This window comes from Panulirus ornatus, chromosome 23 (assembly GCF_036320965.1).
Source record: "Panulirus ornatus isolate Po-2019 chromosome 23, ASM3632096v1, whole genome shotgun sequence".
NCBI lineage: Eukaryota > Metazoa > Arthropoda > Malacostraca > Decapoda > Palinuridae > Panulirus > Panulirus ornatus.
Genome location: NC_092246.1, coordinates 17,989,029 through 18,005,137, shown reverse-complemented (window position 1 = coordinate 18,005,137; position 16,109 = coordinate 17,989,029). Strand labels below are relative to the sequence as shown.

Here is a 16,109-nt window from a genome sequence, read left to right as displayed (position 1 = left end):
GTAAGTATGAATACGTGCATGTGTATATCAGTGTATGTATATATGTGTATCCGATGATATGGATAAGTATGTATAAGTGCGTATGTGGGCGTTTATATATATACATGTGTATGTGGGTTGGGCCATTCTTTCGTCTGCTTTCTGCTTTCATGCGCTACCTTGCTAACGCGGGAGCCAGCGACATAGTATAATGAAAGAAGAATATACACATAGTATAAAACTCATGATAATCTGCCAATGGCGCGTTGATATCATGCCATAACTCTAGGAAAAGTTCATAAAAAAAAGGAAAAAATAATTCGAAAAATCCCACAGTCTAGTATATTACTCCTATAGGATTATAAAGCAATCCTCATATTCAAAATCAAATACATTTAGAAGTTTTAGTGGCATCATTTCTCACAGAGACAGAATGGAAAAAAAGCCATTAATTTCATTTGGCTCAATACTTCACTTTACCAATAGATTGACGGCAAAATATCCTCTGGGAGGTATGTTGAACGACTGAAGAGAATTTGCCTTAATCTTTGGGAATGGCCGGAGGGAACTCCCTCACCCGGCGATATTGCTGACCTGTACCCTCGGTGATGTGCAAATCCCCGCCATGAGACGGAGGTGGGGGACGTGGCATCTTGAAGTGGGGCAGAGGGAAGAAGGAGAAAGAGATTGAGGGAGGGCAAGAAAAAGGAGAGAGAGAGAGAGGGGGGCAGAGGGGAGAAGGAGAAAGATGTTGAGGGAGGAGAAGAAAGAAGAGAGAAAGAGATTGAGGGAGGAGAAGAAAAAGGGGAGAGAGAGAGAGAGAGAGAGAGAGAGAGAGAGAGAGAGAGAGAGAGAGAGAGAGAGAGAGAGAGAGAGAGAGAGAGAGAGAGAGAGAGAGAGAGAGAGAGAGAGAAGATACAGGTATACTTAGGAGAGTGTGCTGTTTTGAAACGCAAGACCAGAAATCCAACACGCATTTACAATTACATTGGCGAACGCACTGAATAATGTCACGAAGGAAAGAGTTAGAATACTGTTCTGTAGTTAAATCATTCGCTACAATAATTTGCCATGGCTGTAGCCATACAAATCATGGAAGTATCACTTAACCATACATGACTCTATTTCTGAGGATCATAGTAATATATAGTTTCGTTCTCTGATTACCCCCATTTTGCCACAGTGATCACCTCACCACCTTAGCGGAGCTGCTCTGGCATTTACTTCCTTCTCAACTGAGGGAGGAGGAGGAGGTTGGATACGGCAGTCGATGGCGAACTCACTCGAATGCAAACCTCGAACGAACTTCCGGGTTTTCGTGACATATTTCAAGTGGTGTTAACAAAGCCCCGTCAGGTTAGTTATGGCCACATCGCAAAGAGAAATTGTTTCAAACTATTTACCACAGAATTAGACACAATTGGCTCGGAGTCCAGCGAAGCGTAGTTGTTTAGAACTGACACTCAAAGTGATTAGACCGTAAATTTAAGCTAAATTGAAGGTGTAAAGCAGCGGTTGTTTCAATATATATATATATATATATATATATATATATATATATATATATATATATATATATATATATATATATATATATATATATATAGTCGCAGACGAAAGTTTAGGGAACGCTTGTGAAATTCCATTACACACGGTGGCTGGTCGAAGCTCGACCAAGCTATATGTTCCCATCTGTCAAGTGAGATATGGGTTCACAGCTTTCGCTAGCTGTGTCTCAGGTCCTTTTTTCACCTCCCTTCACCCCCTATCCCCGCGACTGAATATATCCTCCAGCTGTCAACTGCAATGCGTGATTGACTTAATAACGCTAATGACGTAAATCATTTGCAAGTGAAATCATCAAAATTTAATTACGCTCAATTCTCATGATGAAGAATGTTGCTTGGTATTTGGGTCATATATATCTTTTTTTTTTTTTCCTCGTTTTGGAGATTTTGAGTAGATCCAAGAACCTGCAATTAGAGATAGATTATCAAATCATCATGCACACGAAACATAGTCGACATTGATCTCATATACTTCTTACTGTATACGATAGCCTAAAGATATGACGAATGTCAGAGTAAAAAAAAAAAGGAAGTTCTTGAATTAAGGACAAACTTCCGATGCATTTCTGTGAAGCGAGAGATTTGCCTTTTAATGAAGGGTTGCGTCACAGCTATACAAATCAGGAGCAAATCATGGGCTAATGCATTATGGAAACACAGCGAGAGGATGAGGTGATAATGTCAAACTGGAGGAGGATTTCCCTCTCTTGCACTTTGAAATGTAAAACGACTCCGGGAATATTAGCAACCCTTGTCCCCATTTTTTTTCCACGATGGCAAGCTTCTCTCTCTCTCTCTCTCTCTCTCTCTCTCTCTCTCTCTCTCTCTCTCTCTCTCTCTCTCTCTCTCTCTCTCTCTGGCCTTCGTCTCTTAACTCAACGGAGCTTAAAGGTAACCATGGGATGAAATGGCGCCCCTACCAGAGAGTGAGAATATGACTGAGAGGGAGAGAGAGAGGGAGGGAGGGAGGGAAGAGCATTTTTTTTCTTTCCTTCTTTCTTCCATCCTTAGTGGTTCACAGCATCAATTCTCAGCGCCCGAGTTTTGGAAGTCGCATCCTAGATACCCTCCCAGTCTTAGCTGTCGCCTCCTAGGAACACTCCCTCTTGGCTGTCAGGACATAGATCTGTAAACAATGGATAAGCGAATGGCAGTTGGCAGTTTAGATCTTCCAAGCGTGAAAGAAAACGAGTCTCCTTTGGAATTACTGGAACGTGTGAGTCAAGATTTATGTCTTTCTTTTCTTTTAATGAATTTATGTCTTTCTTTTTTCTTTTTTTTAAGGGTGGGAATGAAATACAGTAAGAGTATTCCTCTGTATGATTTCATTTCCCAGATTAAGGCGAAGATAAAAGGATCTGGTCCTTGTTATCTCTGAGAAGTGGGGAAGGTGTGAGGGGTAGAGTGTTGTGTTCATGAAGGGTTAATTTCCAGCTGATACAACCTTCAAAACGAACAGCAAATATACTTTTTTTCATGTGAAGGTCAAACTCCGACGAGCATATTGTTATGTCATTGCTTGCTTTCAGATCTAAGTCTTCCACTGAGCAAGGAATCGTGGGTACGTTGGAGACACTGTCTGAATTCTTGCGCTACCAGACGTGGCCATTTTGTGACCAGTCGGGTGGAACGTACCGTCCGACAACGGAAACCCTCCTTACCATTTAGGTCACCGCGTCCAGGATGTGATCAAGGTTATTATATTCACAGTATTTGCAGGAGCCGCTATGACTTCGGCTCAATGGCCCCGAGTCCATTTGGCATCTGGGGATACCTCATCGTACCCTATATGATTTCTATATCTGCATCATTTGGCGATCAGAGTTTTATGTTATAGTTCCAACTACAATCCTAGTTGTAGTGTCTTTAACTACGGTGTTATAAGCTCGCTACGTATCTACCTGGCTTGGAGGATCGTGGCATAGATAGCCTGTCAATTCATCTGTAGAAGTAAATGTATATATATATATATATATATATATATATATATATATATATATATATATATATATATATATATATATATATATATATATATATATATATATATATATATATATATAGGACCCGACCTGCCATTGGTTATACAGAGAGCTAGAAATCACCCTCTGCGAGGCTGTACCAACCTCCATGGTCGAAGTGGAGTATCGTATATCGGAGGACCTCCTCGCTCCTCTCTATCACCTTCTCGTTCCTGTGTGCGCTCGAAGCTTCAGAACAAGTTAAATGCATTTCAGGAAGAAATCAGGAATCAAAGCTTTACTGAACAGATACATAAAACCCTTATGTCACCTACTAGTCTCCTTGTCACGTCCCCCTCTGGGCTCACCTGAAGATAACGAGGAGATAACAGTGTCTCGTTGAGCAGCGAAGTACAGCGAATGCGCGGCGGAGCTTCCTCTTCTGCGCAACCTCGCAATAAAGACCGAGTCCAGGAAGAAGAGGAGCATCAGTGCCTGTCTGGCTTTGAGCGTGAGTACATATATGTGAGGAGAGCGCCAGGGAAGGTCTCAAGAAGCCTCGACCTCCACACGCCATTCTACACAGGTCTCGCATGCCAAAGTTGCTATGAACTTATGTGTTACTCTCAGTCTTTACCTTATTACTCTTAGAACAAGTACGTCACACGTCCTGTAAATATAGCCTTAGATAGAAGCCTTTTCTTGTCTCCCATTTCGCAAAGGGAAGGATGAGCCTTTAAGATGAATTCCCTTGCATTTTATCTATCATCGATCATCAGTTGATTTTATGTAGCTTCCAGTACACGTTTGTTTGCAGATGTGGGACGTCAAGACAGTGAGAATGATAATGGGGAAGACGATGGTTGGAATGAAGATGTAGATGATGAGGAAGGTGAGAGATACGATGGGAATGTAGCAGTGTTGGAGAATGGTGGGGATGAGAGAGATGATGATGGGGGGAGGGTAAGCAGTGCTGGCGATGGTGGAAGTGGTGTTGGCTAATTGACAGACGCGTCTGTCTGTTTCACACACACACACACACACACACACATACACACACACACACACACACACACACACACACACACACGCACAGCCAGCGTGTTGGAATTTCCGGTGCAAAATGCAATGAAACTTTTCCCTACGTGAAATTTGAGAACGAATTTCATATATTTTTTTCAGTCTTTCCTCTTCTGTATCACAATGTTTGAACTGATCACAATGAAATAAAATCTTATCTTACATGACATTTCCGTCACTGACACGCTCATAGAAGGAAGGGGAAACGAGAGATAGCTTTTTCTTCCTCTTAATATTAATATATATATATATATATATATATATATATATATATATATATATATATATATATATATATATATATATATATATATATATATATATATATATATATATATGTTTATATATATATATATATATATATCTATATATATATATATATTTCTTTCTTTTAAACTATTCGCCATTTCCCGCGTTAGTGAGGTAGCGTTAAGAACAGAGGACTGGGCCTTTGTGGAATATCCTCACCTGGCCCCCTTCTCTGTTCCTTCTTTTGGAAAATTAAAAAAAAAACGAGAGGGGAGGATTTCCAGCCTCCCGCTCCCTCCCCTTTTAGTCGCCTTCTACGACACGCAGGGAATACGTGGGAAGTATTCTTTCTCCCCTATCCCCAGGGATAATATATATATATATATATATATATATATATATATATATATATATATATATATATATATATATATATATATATATATATATATATATATATATATATATATATATGTGCGTGTATATATAAAACGTTTTCATATGATAACTGTATTACTGAGTGTTAGTTTACTGTCATCGACAAATCCACCCCCCTTTTTATATCTCTTTCTAAACTCAGACCAAACTCTTCAGATTCTAAGATTACTGTAGCAAGCATCTTACCTCCATTCAGATCCTGTGGCGTTCCAAGTTACTCATCATTTGACTCATGCATCAACAGGACTTCCAATACTTTTTTTTCTCCTTCGTACGCTAGCAATAATAAACTTTGCCCATATGCTTTGGGGTGAAGGAACCTCTGGCCACAAAAAAAGAATTGATTTAAAAGAAAAAAGAATCTATAGATGGAGATTATATTTGCCATGCAAGCATCAGTGATCAGGCATAGCATTTACATACTTTTCCTCATGTTTTTTTTCTTTTTATAACACCCCCTTCCCCCCACCCCTCCTCCCCCACCCCTGATCGTCATGCACTGGGGCCAGCATGCATTCATTCACTCTCTTGGTGCAGCCCATGATGTCAGGGTTTACATTCGAGCCCCACGAATCAAAGGCAGAGTGAGTGACGAAGTTTAGGGCAATTTTTTTTTTCTCCCTTTTTTGACAATATTTTGGATGTGTTTTCGTTCCCTCAGTGACCAGAAGGGAACGAAAGCTCACACACACACAAACGCAGACACACACACACACACACACACACACACACACACACACACACACACACACACACACACACACACACAGAAAAATAGAGACAGTGGGGATAGAAAAGGCAATGAAGTAAAAATAAAGCAAATACAGGAGAATTGTGTATTGTAAGATGTATGGAGGAAGTTTTATATATATATATATATATATATATATATATATATATATATATATATATATATATATATATATATATATATATATATATATATATATATATATATATATATATATATATATATAAACGCATCGCATATTCATACTTCCTTGCCTTCATCCATTCCTGGCGCTACCCCGCTCTGCAGGAAACAGTATCGCTACCCCTTGACGAATCTACTGCCTCATTCATGGACTGCTGATAAGCGCTCATAATTTGTTCCTCTCAAAAAGAGGGTTGCCTCGATCATCCAAGTTTGGGTAAGGATCAAAAAATGCGGAGTCGTATACATCGCGAAATAACTTCATAAACTCATTATAACTTGCAAAGCTCAGAGAATTCTAATTCATATTTTCCTCTCCTCAGAGTGGGTGGGTTCTCTAAGCAACAACTTGTGGTCATCATTATTCTTCTCAACCTCACTTGAAGTCTTGAAATATTTGGATATTGGGGAAAATAAAATCCAACGTGTCCTATATATATATATATATATATATATATATATATATATATATATATATATATATATATATATATATATATATATATATATATATATATATATATATATATATATATATATATATATATATATATATTATCCCTGGGGATAGGGGATTAAGAATACTTTCCACGTATTCCCTGCGTGTCGTAGAAGGCGACTAAAAGGGGAGGGAGCGGGGGGCTGGAAATCCTCCCTTCTCGTTTTTTTTTTTTAAATTTTCCAAAAGAAGGAACAGAGAAGGGCCAGGTGAGGATATTCAAAAAAAGGCCCAGTCCTCTGTTCCTAACGCTACCTCGCTAACGCGGGAAATGGCGAATAGTTTAAAAGAAAGAAAAAAGAATATATATATATATATATATATATATATATATATATATATATATATATATATATATATATATATATATATATATATATATATATATATATATATATATACAATTGTTTTTGTTTTCATACATATTCGCTATTTCCCGCATTAGCGAGGTAGCGTTAAGAAGAGAGAAATGAGCCTTAGAGGGAGTATCATCACAAAGTAGAATGGAACATATAACAATCCATCATTACGGTATATTCCTATAATATAGCAAACAAGGAAAGTTTGGAGATAAATGTAAAATCCGTATCTCTTTTGCTAAATTGCTTGCCAAACCTCATTAACAAGCCACTACACCATTGCACTCTAAACAAAGCCAATTTGGGTTTGAACGTCAAATTTTATATGGGTCATATGAGTACAAAATATATTCAAATTATACGATATGTAAGCGAGATATAAAAATTATCTATCATTTATAGAGTTTTTTCAATTTTATCTATTTTTCTTTGAGGAGACTTTGCAAAAATAATATCTATGCACTTGACATAGAACAGCACCAAAAGATGTCTGGCATACCTGATTTATTTTTTTTCCCTCTCCTGATATTTCCTGTCTGTTTAGGGTGATATTCAATATGAATTAATTGTGTGGCAAAAACGTTTTCCCTAACTATATCTTTTTTTTCTCCCCCACAGAAAGTCCTGTCGCGTGGGGAAACAGAACAGGGTGCTTTGGGTACAAATACTAAGGGGAAAAAAAGATAACCTGACAATATAACATTATCTAAATTACATTAACTTCATAATATGAAATTGTAACCTATATTGAAATTTTTTCGTGTTACGAGATAGCACATTCTTAATGGCTTTCACTTGATGAATATTGAAAAGGGTATGACTTCAATGACTTCACAGGTAGAAGGCAATGAATAAAAATCGAAGAATTCTGCTAAAGGATTTTGATTACAGGGAAGTCTGTTTTACTTGCTACGTTTTGTCGATCCATTGTTCTATAAGTTCATAAAAAAGTAGAATATATATATATATATATATATATATATATATATATATATATATATATATATATATATATATATATATATATATATATATATATATATATATATATATATATATATATATATATATATATATATATATATATATATATATATATATATGCCATGGGGCACCCCATTGTAAATAAGAGAGTGAATATCTTTGTTATAAGAGTAGCATACATCAGTAAATATAGGTAAATGGGATCAAGAGATAGCAGTCATAATTCACTCTTTGTACGACCCAACAGCCGTGTGTACACATAGCGAGTGCTGGATGTGAACACATTGAGAGAGGCAGTGTGGTAGGATGTACGGTCCCTTCTTGGTGGGTGTAACTGTAAACATTTGCATTGAGAAGGAAGAGAGGAAATCCAGTGGAGGGAAATAGTGATCATTTACACTCCATTACTATCATTTACAGTCCCTTTTCATCATTTTCAGTCATTGGTTACGGTTCACGTCACATGCTTTTTTATCATTTTTATTTATATTTACATTTCATATAAAAATTTTTTCCCTCTCAGGTTATCATTTACAATTCATAATTGTCATATATATCTGGTAGTTATCATTTACAATAATTCCTTATCTCTTACGATCTAGATTAACATTTTCTTTACATGATTATCAGTTATATTTTCTGCTGTCACATCTTTATATTTCTGGAGAATTTTCAACTGGTAGCTTTGAAAGAAAACGGAATGTTGATACACCCAACGTAACAGAATAAAATGAGTCAAGGACCTTTGATAGGGGACAACCTCAAACTCCATATCATGATACTCAAATACTTTTCGCTTCGAACCAAAGGGTCGAACCGGCAAGCTCAAGGCTTCGAACAGCCCTCCTCAAAGGTTTACTTAAAGGAAAAGAAATGTATATTACCAACATTCACTTTATTCTGTGAGATGAAGTTTACAAAGACGATAAATCATAAGTGGAAGAAAGAACGTGTAACCCTTATGATAAAGGATCTACCACTCTTTTTATATTACGATTCTGTAAACACCTGGTGTCATATTTTGTTTAACACCATCCAAACTTACGTGTTTAAACGAGTCTGTTACCCGGATTCATTTTGCCAAAGGAGCGCAAAATCTCCGGTTGTATTATTCATTCAAGGTGCATTGCATTCCTAAATTACCTGGACTAAGATCTTCGTCGAGAATTAACAGAAGGTATCAAACTTTTAGAACACTTTCCTTTTTACCAAGAAAATGAACTTCAAGGCTGAGATGACTCTACAGTAAGTTTAGAATGACGGCAAATAAGTAAGTGACATTATATGTGTCCTTGTGTAGACAATTTTTTTTTTTTTTTTTTTTTTTTTTAGTTTCCCATCATTTGTTTCATCATATCAGGATGAACAATAAACCACAGATTCATTTGATTAATGTACAACTTTGTGTCAACATGGGGGGGTTATGATTATTATATTTTTTACCTCATGAGTTTCAATATTTGTAATATAGTTTTCGTTCGTCAAAAAAAAAAAAAAATCAAACCCACGCTGTCTCTTTTTTTTTTTTTTCAGACAGTGAAAAATATTTTGAAATATCCTAACATGCAAATTCCTACCTGAAAAACACACACACACACACACACACACACACACACACACACAAACACACACATACACACACACACACATATATATATATATATACATATATATATATATATATAACTCCGCTGGTATGCTGGTCTGGTGGATTCCTACCCACAAACACATCATTTCTCCATCTCACTCATTAGACTTAACAACGTGTAACTCATACGACTCATACCTCATAACCTTATAGTTTCCTGCGTTGGGCGCTACGCGTTAGCCCTGTATCATGACGAACACTGTCCTTTATTAATGTAAAAACAATTGCCCATTACCTTAGACACACCCTCAAAGAAAAAAAAATCATATTTTAAGAATGCGATGTAATTGAAGAACCTAGTAACTTTAAATATTCACAAAATAGATTTAAAAAAAAAAAAGTGGATCTCCTAAAAATAATATGTCGTGTTTCCCAGAGGGTATTAAAGAATTAAATAAAAAGTAAATATAGGAATATCTAAACGTGTCAGATATATTTGAGAATGCTTCTAAAAGTCAGGGAGGAAAACGAGTGGACATTCCAAGTCCCACGAAATTTTCGTGGATATTGCAGTGATAAGATCCAACAGTTGATATAAGAAATTAATTGGAGTTATCAACTAATAAACTGATTATCCTCAAGTGTAATTCACGGGTCAGGGAATAATTTTTATATGGCAAGGGACAAAAAAAAAAAAAAAAAATCAGGGAATTTTGAAACATTTTATCCCTGGGTAGCACTGATGATATATTCAGATAAACAGATTAATCAAGTATGTTTTCAGTGTTTTATTACCTTTATTTTTTTCCGTATGGTTTTATTTCTTTAGGAACATTATGTTCAAGTGACAAGTTAAACTCCTTTTTTTTTACCAGACAACCCAGCTGTGGGCCAATCAGGCCTCCTTTTGTCTATGTTTCTCATGTAAACGTAAGTTTTGATGTGTTGGAACTTATTCTCTTTTTTGTCCACAGGAGATCGTTTCCCACTGCCTGGATTGACGTCAGGTAAGGAGCCATCACAACCTCTCTCTGCTTCACCAACTTCGAGTGAAGGTTTCACTTTAAACCTTCTGTATATCCAGTATATCTATCATAATAATTACAAGTTTTAGATATCTAACTTGATTAATTTGCCTCGTGCGGATTTAGATGTTTAAATGATTTTCTTTTTACAAGTGCATTTGTTTATTACTGAATTAGCCTGGAGGTTAGGTATGGAAACATTCATGAGTCATGTTCATGAACCAGTGAGAGTCATATTCATAAACCAGTGAGAGTCATGAACAGCGAATTGATGAATGAATGAGTGTCATATTCATGAACAAAAGAGACACATTCGTGAACCGTAAAGATACGTATTCATGAACAAGAGAGACACATTCGTTTAACCATAAAGATTCATGTTCATGAACCAGTGAGAATCTTATTCGTAAACCCCTGGGAATCATATTCATGACCGAGTGGGAGTCACGTTCATGAACCAGTGAGGGCCAAGTCTACGAACCAATGAGTCAAAACCAGACCAACTCGAACCTGAAGTATGAATGGTACGAGTCATGGATAAACATGTTAACTCCAATAGAGTAATGGATGAACTGCTTGTGTTTGTGGTTCGTTTATATATATATATATATATATATATATATATATATATATATATATATATATATATATATATATATATATATATATATATATATATATATATATATATCCCTGGGGATAGGGGAGACAGAATACTTCCCACGTATTCCCTGCGTGTCGTAGAAGGCGACTAAAAGGGGAGGGAGCGGGTGGCTGGAAATCCTCCCCTCTCTTTTTTTTCTTTTTTTTTAATTTTCCAAAAGAAGGAACAGAGAAGGGGGCCAGGTGAGGATTTTCCCTCTAAGGCCCAGTCCTCTGTTCTTAACGCTACCTCGCAAATGCGGGAAATGGCGAATCGTATGAAAAAAAAAAAAAAAATATATATATATATATATATATATATATGAAAGGATCACAATTTTGTGAGTGATCAAGTACAATCCTATGAAACACGATAGGTTCCCGAGTGCACTTTCGACAATCACTTGTTTACCAAATGGCGTCCTAGCCACGTCTCTTCGTTGTATATCAACTGACATATATTTCTTTCTTGTATCTTCCCTGATGATGTGATTAATACACAAAGGAGCACTTGGGAACTTATTGAGTTTCATTTTCTACGTAAACCTAAGTCGTATGGTGTGAAAGGGTCACCATTTCGCTTTGTCATACTGAAATTACTTTTTTTCCCTAGTTTCATTTTACATAATAAGTAACTCCTTAATCATATGTGTTCTGGTTCTCGGGTGCGCGTCTGTGCGGGTGATGTAGTCTATTGAAATAGGAGTTACTTCCCTTCCTTATTCTTTTGGCCAATGACACTATAGCTGTCTTTTCTCCTCCACACGAGCCATATCTCCTCTTCTTACTTATTCTTACGTATCATATGAAATAACGTGTCCTTACTCGTAGGTGTATATACACACACACAGCCTAAGCCAGGAAGCCATATATCAACCATCTCCGAGGAGAGGATAAACTAGCTGGATTAGCAAAACAGAAGCTTATTTTAGCTTCTATGCTAAATTTCACTTTGAACGTTTTCTTTAATGATATTGGACACTCTAGCTCACGGGTCTCTTCCCTGAGAACAGCACGTTGTTTGCAGTAATTGCAATTGTATCTAATGCCCCAGATGTCTGTCTATTTTTCCTCTAGGATCTTATGTCTAAGAGGATTTCGTGTAATGTACTGTTCTTGTCTCTGCCCCCTTCGTCCAGATCCGTAACACGTCACGAAATCGTTTTATGAATTACGTTCGTGTCTGAGTACGCTTACGAATCTATAAACTGAGGACTCTATCATGTTTTAAACAATGTTCCCCGACACCAAGATGGGCAGACATTAATATCAGACGCCCCAGATGGAAGTTCCGTTTTTAACATTCTAATACGGAGCTTCCTCCTTCCTCCCTCCCTTGTTCGAGATTTTGACTCCTACGCCGGAAAACTTCAGCTAACCTTTTCCCTATTGCCCTGGATACCCCTAAAGCTTTTGACAAAGTTTTCTCATCAGGAACTTCTCTTCAAACTCCTCTCATACTGCCGTTCTTCCTTCCCACCCACCACCCCCCCAAGCGTCCATGATCACCTGAACCTCTTTTATTTCCACTCGTCAGCAGTGATCTTGCAGTGCTGGCGAGGATTTCATTCCCACTATGCTCCCGTAAAAGGATGGCGGTGCCCCTTGGGTCTTGCTCTGGTCTGTTACCCACTTCCTCCTTTCCCCTTACGTGCCAGCGACCCCTTCTCGTAATAACCACCAGATTTATCCAGACTGATATACCAGTTGCATTGGTCTCGACTGGTGGAAATATTTGTGTTTTATTTGTGATACTTCATCATCTTTTTCCTTACGGGCCTTTACTTGCGTTTTGTCAGATTCCTACATCATAGGCAACACACAGTGAGGATGATTGAAGCCTCCTTAACAACTGATATACTGAGCTCTGAAGCACGATGAAATTATCGTGAAAGCAAAAGACATTTGTTAGTACGGTCGCACCGTCAACAACATCCCAGTTTTTACTCCCTCTCCCACAATATTGTTAGATTTTTCCACTAACCACACTCTCATCCGGAAGCAAAACATCCTCTAAACTTTCTGAAACTGACTCTCCAAAAAAAAAGAGTTTGCTTTCATTTTCGTGCCAGCCTCTGTCCTCCATCTTCTAAATTGCTTCTTCTTAACAAAATCCACATATTCCAGTCCACAGCGACACGACTTGTGAACCATCCAGCCCTCACTTCCAGACCTCATGGCAACACCACACATACCTCTCTTCCAGACCTCTTGGCAACACGACCTACATCTCTCTTCCAGACCTCTTGGCAACACCACACATACCTCTCTTCCAGACCACTTGGAAACACGACCCTCACCTCTCTTCCAGATCTCTTGGCAACACGACCTGCATCTTTCTTCCAGACCTCTTGGCAACACGACCTGCATCTCTCTTCCAGACCTCTTGGCAACACCACACATACTTCTCTTCCAGACCTCTTGGCAACACGACCAACATCTCTCTTCCAGACCTCTTGGCAACACCACACATACCTCTCTTCCAGACCTCTTGGTAACACGACCAACATCTCTCTTCCAGACCTCTTGGCAAGACGACCTGCATCTCTCTTCCAGACCTCTTGGCAACACGACCTGCATCTCTCTTCTAGACCTCTTGGCAACACGACCTGCATCTCTCTTCCAGACCTCTTGGCAACACCACACATACCTCTCTTCCAGACCTCTTGGCAACACGACCTACATCTCTCTTCCAGACCTCTTGGCAACTTGATCAATGAACCACCCAGCTTTCACTCGCACATATTGGAACCCGGAGGCATTTGCTATCTATTCTAGTTCCCCGTTTTAAAGCCCAGTTGAAGTCCCCTATGCACAAACATCACCATCACTCTTATACTTCATTCCTTTGGTTCTCCCCTCTTGTTGGCATTCCTCCTTCCACATATAACCTGATGCTTTTCAAACACTTTGTATAGACGTATCAGTCATGTCACCCCCCCTCATAAAACGCCAGGCAACCTTTGTCCGAATACTAATTCTGAATTCAGTCCATCACAGTCTCTCTCTCTCTCTCTCTCTCTCTCTCTCTCTCTCTCTCTCTCTCTCTCTCTCTCTCTCTCTCTCTCTCTCTCTCTCTCTCTCTCTCTCTCTCTCTCTCTCTCTCTCTCTCTCTCCGGAAGTGAAATATGTCACACATAAAAAGTTAGGAAAAAGAAATAGTTCCAATTAAATCTATGACCTATATAAATATGCCATTCCAGCCAGGTCTGTCCTCAACCGTTCACCAAAGAGTGGAAGTGGGGCGAATATTCACTTTGGATGTGGGTCATATCAGCTTTCTCGACTTTACGATGCTCAGAATTCGGTTGGCAAGTTTGTGTCTGTTATCTGTCACATGAACCTTCATCTAATATTTACCAGATTTTTCGAGATCTCTTGAGATCTGTGCTGAGTATAGAGAAGATGAGACCATACTCATCAAAACATTATATCTTTCTTTAATCCAATCTCAAAAGTAATTCTATATTGAGTCTAATCGTTTCTTATCCAATGGTCAAATCTCTAAACTAATTCCTTATTGGGTCTAATCCTTTTTCATCTCACCCTCGACTGTTGTTTATATGTGTCAAGAAGGAGCTTGACACATAGGGATAGTTTCAGGGAGTTTCTGAACTTCTAAAGATGATGAATACTAATAAAAACCTACATCCAAATAAAGTTACATGATCCGTTTTCTCCCCAGTAAAGTAAAACCATGAATATATATATATATATATATATATATATATATATATATATATATATATATATATATATATATATATATATATATATATATATATATATATATATATATATATATATATATATATATATATATATATATATATACTCAATCATATATTTATCTGTAATAGATGAATAGAAATAAATGAATATAGATGTCCATGCTTGTAGTATTTCAGGCAAATCATTTGAAGTAAAACCATTGATAACGACCAATTGGGAAATCGCCTGAATCATACATTTTGTGAACAACAGTACGAGAGGTTGTATAATCCTCGGCGAGTGATGCCATAAATCACTTTTATATCCAAATTTCCCCACGGGTATTAAAGTCATAACTAACGGCAAATGTACAATAAAGAAATAAGTGTAGAATTTACATAAAAATCACTTTAGGCAAAAGAGCTGTTTATCAGTTTTATTGTCGTTATTTCTTCTCCCTTACTGCATTGCCGACAAAATGTAATTACCTCTATAGGATTTCTGTAACATGAGGTATGTTCCAGATACAGTCGGAATACAATAACTAAACAGTAGACATTCTTTACCCATGATGTTACAGGAAGGAAAATATATAAAGAAAGAAAAAAAAAGGCACTCCAGAATATATGAAAAAAGAAGAAAATATTCCAAACTTTCAAAATGCCAAGAATTAGTTTACTTAAAGTGTGCTGAAAGCAGTTTACCATCTGCTTTGATTTATATTTTGGAGACTCAGAGGCAACAAGAGGTTCTAAGTTTTCTAATGAGCCTTTGTGGGAAGACTTCAAAAGCTGACAGTCTCTGAAAGCACAGTTAAAAAAAAGAAAGTAGAAGTAAGGACTGAAATCTACCGAAAGATCATTGAGAAATAACCTTTTCTTCTTTCAGATAGGAATCAAGAAGCATTTGTATGCCTATACCACTACGTTTGAGTGGGAAGGATGGAATCGAAGTGAGGTTTCTAATTCCATTTACTTCATGGATGGTTTCGTAAAAAACTTCCAATCTCACTCAGATGTCCTGTCTCTCCCACAGATGACAGCCTAAATTGAAATAGGAAAGGGTATAAAATAGCTAAAGACCGGGAAAAAG

At 37.4% G+C, this 16,109-nt stretch overlaps 1 protein-coding gene across 3 annotated transcripts in view; it reads left to right on the top strand.

Annotated features, from left to right (window-relative positions):
• The window catches only part of LOC139756683 (hemicentin-1-like), a 94,995-nt gene that overhangs the window by 20,819 nt on the left and 58,067 nt on the right, over positions 1–16,109 (top strand). For all 3 annotated transcript variants that reach the window (XM_071676336.1, XM_071676337.1, XM_071676339.1), the window contains exon 3: positions 10,614–10,646. The gene's annotated coding sequence lies outside the window, so the exon portion shown is untranslated. The remainder of the gene's footprint in view (positions 1–10,613; positions 10,647–16,109) is intronic.